Here is a 5,913-nt window from a genome sequence, read left to right as displayed (position 1 = left end):
CGGTGTGTTATATGGTTGTGTGTGTGCGTGCATGAGTGGGGACGTTTTCAATTGTGTGGGAGTATAGGGGTGTCAGCAAATGAATGTGCGTGCGTGCGTGCGTGCGTGCGCACGGCACGCTTGCATGTGTCCGAGTGTGTGTGCACGTGTGCATGTGTGTGGGTCAGCGGTTTTGGTGGTGGTGGTAGGCGGAGGTCAAGAGCCAAGGTCAGGTGATAATTCCCCAGAAAGCCAGGTAAGGGATGAAGGGATGAAGAGACAGAGGAGAAGAGTGAAGGAACACTGCATGGATGGAGAGAGAGAGAGAGAGAGAGACTCTCTTTGCCATGTCTTTAGTTACTCTGTGCACATGCATACTGTGACCAATATTTCTGTTGTCTTCCTCTGCTCAATGTCCTTTAAGGGTTTTCAATATACGATATTTGTGATGAAAATCAATAAATATGAAATACCATGGGAACTATGTAGATAGTCCTATAATGTGAACCCTAAATACTGAATATAATAAAGTAATTGAACATATTCACACAATTTTTGCTCTTATGGGTACATCATATTTTTGGGTGGAAACACGCAGACATGGGAACACGCACGCACGCACGCACTACCATTGTGTTGTGTCCAGCCGTGGTAACAAGTATATGTTCACTCCACCAAGCCATGGGAACAAATGAATACACACTCACTCTCTCTCTCTCTCTCTCTCACACACACACACACACACACACACACACACACACACACACACAATATTGAACACTTTGACACAACACATTTGGAGTGTCTGTTCTAATGTCCACAAGCCCCCCCCCCCCTCTATCTATGCATCTATCATTTCCCCATGCCTCCCCCTCCAGCCTACAGGGGTCAGGGTCAGGGTCAGGGGGGTCACACTGTGTCGGGCGGGGTCAGCCGTCTGGGAGGAAGTTGAACTTTGACCTTCAGGCCTTGATCTCTCGCTCGCATCCTAACCAGCTGGACATTGAGCCGGGCGCACTGGCCGAATAAGCTGTGTGTGTGTGTGTGTGTGTGTGTTCATTTGTTCCCATGGTTTGGTGGAGTGAACATATACTTGTTACCACGGCTGGACACAACACATACAACGGTATTGATCACGCTGAGGTCATTCATCGACGTTTTCCTGTCCGTGAGCCTTTTCCAGACTGAACATCAACTGCCTACTTCCTTATTCAGCGGGGGGTTAATAGCTGATTAGTTCCTATTATCCCTACGGTGTGCTGTCTGCAGCAACTGTCACCACCACGACACGTTATTGACAAACCCCCTGCAGCCTTGCATTCTTCTGCAGCAGCCCCGCCCCCTCCGCCGATGGTCAAATTATTGGAAATCACTTCAGGGGAGTTATGTGTCACTGACCCGGCTAACTTAGTTTCCACTATTCATTGTGGGGCATTAGTCAAATGTGGACAATAGTGACTTGGTGTCAATAACCTGCAGTAATGACAGCATGTGCAGTGGTTTAGTTAGTACTGTGATTGGAAGTCTATTGTGTGAGGTTAATAAAACACACATTGGTTCGCAAATAGAATGGAAGGATATATAATATATATATATATATATATATATATATATATATATATATGAAAATACAGGACGGGACAGGAATTCTGCAGCCATAAAGCAAGACAATAAAGGCTGCAAATTGGATGTGAAATAAATACTATACTATATACTAACAATAATAGTATAATAATTATTAGGCTACTTTTATTTTTATTATTAAACATTTACTGTTGTTATAGAATACAATAAAAACTAGAACACAAACAAGAAGGAAAAATAATATATAAAGTTAAAGAAATAGTGTTTAATGAATTCATTTTAAGAGATCATTTGACAGCATGCAGTGAACCACAGGGGGTTGGATTTGTCTCTTATCAGACACTGGACAGTCCCAGCCTTAGAACTTATCATCCATGGGTGTAGAATAAGACCAAGTGGATTCTGCTACAATTCAACTATTTTTAAAAATTAAACCATATATAGCCTACTATAAACAACAACATACCCCAGTTTCATTCATTACCTTTTTCAAAGGTCTGTAAATTAACAATCCCTGCTTTTCACGCTTGAATACCCTGTTCATTTTGCTGCATTATAAGACAGTGGTTTTCAACCAGTGGTCCAAGGACCACCAGTGGTCCTTGAGGAGGTTCCAGGTGGTTCCCAGCTAAATGATGGAGAGTTGCATGGTAACCAAAATGGTCCCATATTAGATCTTTAACCCTTGAGAGCATAAAATGAAACCAAATGGATGCGGTCCATTTGGTTTCATTTTACGCTCTCAAGAGTTAAATTATTTAGCATGTAAAATAATTCTTATTTTGATCTGCCTTTATGTCTGCCTTATATCTCTCCTGGTACCACATCAATGAAGCATGCAGAATTGTGGACAAAATCTTATAAAACGAAAACAAAATATTCCTTTGGATCTGGAGGCTAAATCTCATCAAATGGTGGTCCGGTGGACGGTGGACCGGTCTAAATGTCGAATAAATAATTGGCCTCGATATGAAATAGGTTGAAAACCACTGTTATAATTGGTATTGACAATTGAAAATGAAACGTGTTCATCTTGTTTATTTTTTATAGAGGAGAAGGGGAGGAGATGGGTCTGATGCATAGAGTTAGGTCTGATGAGTTACCGTCAATCGGTAGAGTGGCCAGCTGCCCTTTGACCCCACGGCCGACCTGCCGGCTCCGGGGACCTTAGAGGACCCACGGGCCGCACGTGACCCACGGGCCGCACGTGACAGACGCTCCGCACAAATTGATGAAAAAGCCAATAAGACCAACTAATAAAAGCAAGCGACGAACCGGCCAGCCAGTCGGCCACAAAGTTAATAACAAAATGACCCGATAACAAGGATGGATTTTGTCCTCCTACCTGAGATATTTAGGCTATAGTTAATAGTTGTATAGGCTACAAATATATTTTTTTAAAACGTCATTAGAAAGAGTTTGTGGTTGAATAAAACAGTATATGATTTGTGTTTTGCTTCCTGTTAATTTCTCCCCCGTTGTGTATAGGCCTATAGGCTATTTACCAAATGTAAAGGCCTCAGTTCACAAAATTGGCTCAAACTAAACGAAGTCAAATGTAAACAGGGAAACTAAAATAGCCTATAGATTAACAAAATATATTCAGAGAAAAAAAGATGGCATTATCAGTCATTAATTCAGTTAGCATTTTGGACGGAAAATCGATAGACGACAAATGAATAAATGAAAGCATTTGTCATTATCACCCATAATGTGAACATTTTCGTTTTTAGCAGAGTAGGCCTGCCGCCTACACCTGCTTAAAATAATAATAATAAAAATAACCTAACCCAAATAAAAACAGTCATTTTGTGGGCAACAAATGTGGTTTTCAAACCAGTAGCATCTAAAACACATTTTCATATGCAGATTTGTTATAAACTATATACCTCTGGTTGGCTATAAGATTGAATGGATTATCAAAGAGCATAATTACGTTCTTTCTACAAGTATTTTCAGTATAGGCCTATACAGAACTCAGAGAACTGACAGGCGTATTTTCAATTGCAAGATGATAATTTAAATATTCCCATTTAAAATATTTTTTCTCCGAATTCTTCAAATATGCTGATTGACAATAGGCCTATAGCTCATTTGATTAAAATCTAAACGGTAGGCCTAATATGTAAATATTTGATATAGTAGCCTATAGGCTACTAAATATGCTATATGCGCATTTAACCCTTTATTATAAGTCATTATTTAAGCCTTCTTACGTTTCCGTATAAAAAGTGATTCTTCACACCAAAAAACCCGCACTTGGCTAATTTGCATATCCAGAAATATCTTTTAGTTCAGGTCAACGTTTTCTTTATATTTACACTTAAAGGCAACTTTATAGGATTATTCACATTTAAAATGAGTAATCTAATAGCCTAATACGAATATTTGCATATTTATTTACATTAATATCATGCGTAGACTATATAGACCTATATTCAAAACAAGCTATTCCAGAAAACAGTTGCATACTCTCCCTAACCTTTAAAACGATATATATGTCTATCAAACGAAATTATGTTCCTCACATATTAATCCCCGTCATTAACATTTACAGACTCAAACTTTTACCCCAACTTTTATCCATATTTAGGCTATAGCCTATACCTATACACCTCAGGCTCACACAAATCACAATTCAATCTTTATTTTCAATAATTTATTTTCAATCAACACATCACGATATATGCATTTGTTTTAGCTTATATTTTCTTATATATATATCTTATATATCTGGCGGCTTTTCTGATGATGCGGTGAACAAATGCTAATTATCGCACCGATGTGTTGATTAGAAAACGTTTATGTTATGCTGTGTTTAGTGTGTTATTTATTTGACATCACAACCATATTGGACGAACCAGATACATTGTTTAAAGTCCTGACCACGAGTGCATTATTTCAAAACCTGTCCACGGGAGGCTTTTCTAAATAGAATATCAGTCTAGAAGCCAACCAACAAAGAAAAGTAGATAAATATGTAATAATTAACATAATCAAACTTGTGAAACAAAAGTAGACATATATAGCCGGGCTATATGTCTACAATCAACATGTGCACTGGAATGATAGCCCAATCATTCCACATGTTGATGTGATTTCAAATATGTTTGAGACATAGGCCTATACTGTCTCTATATGTGTGTCCGTGCGGAGCAACTGTAGTTTTACACAGAGAGAGAGAGAGAGAGAGAGAGAGAGAGAGAGAGAGAGAGAGAGAGAGAGCAATGACGCGTTAACCTGGACGGCATATTCAATCTAATCTAGCACGGGTTATCCTATATTGATCTCGCGCGCAACACACATCATATCTATTGTATCAAATTTACCGGTAGCCTATTACTTAATCAGCACATGCAGTAGCCAGTCCACTATAGCCAGCCACGTGACGTGCGTCTTGCACAGCAGGAGGTATAGGCCACTAGGCCTATAGTTATGAATAAGGAATTTATCTCAGATGTATGACAGAATTTTCAGAAGTTTAGAATATGTCTACAACTTGTGAAAGTGGATTTTTTAAGTGTGTGTGTGTGTGTGTGTGTTAATTGGTAAACATTAAAATGATTATGTGTAAAAGAAAATGTTACAAAAAAAATGGACGGGCCTAATCAGAATCTCGAATTTTGATAAGCAAATAAATTCCACGGCTGCAGCAGCAGCGAAATGAGCCATGTGTCCTTTCTCCATTTTTGTCCTTTCAATTCAAAGTGTCACAAAGGTCCGCAATGCAACACAGAGCTGCAAGCAGCGTGCAGTCTTCCAGAGGGGCCCTTCCTTCCTTCCTTCCTCCCCGCATTTTAATTGATTTCTCATAATTAACTCAGTGTGTCCATCGATTTCCCCGCGGGGGCCTCTATCGGCTTTCAATCGGCGGGCTTTATTATATCCACGTTAACCCCGAATTATCCCCGACCAACCGCCAAATAAATATTGACCACATTCAACAACAATTACGCCCGACCAGAACAAGCACTAAATAATCCCATTTCCTTCAGTACAAGTACAAAGGTCACCTCGACTAGAGAATGCAATATGTTTGGACCATGCAAGTCATTAGACTGTCATTTAGGATAGAACTTTTCGGAAACTAATGCATTGAATTGTTGCTATTACAATTACATTTTAACCGATTTGCAGAGTGATTTACAGCTAAAATCAGCAAAATCAGAGTGGCATGAAACATAACAGTGTTATAGTGTGGTCTATAGTAAATATAGTGCTTAGAAAACAGCCTATATTTAGACTATGTTAGCCTAAAATAATATAGGCTAATATCTGGCTATACCAATAATGCACTAGCCCCAATATATATAGTGTAACAACAGCCTAACTGAACAATGAACTGCTTTG

The sequence above is a fragment of the Protomyctophum bolini genome (assembly GCF_963924005.1).
Source record: "Protomyctophum bolini genome assembly, chromosome: 17".
Taxonomy (NCBI): domain Eukaryota; kingdom Metazoa; phylum Chordata; class Actinopteri; order Myctophiformes; family Myctophidae; genus Protomyctophum; species Protomyctophum bolini.
The sequence above is the reverse complement of the archived record's forward strand: the minus strand, read 5'-3'. Positions refer to the sequence as shown.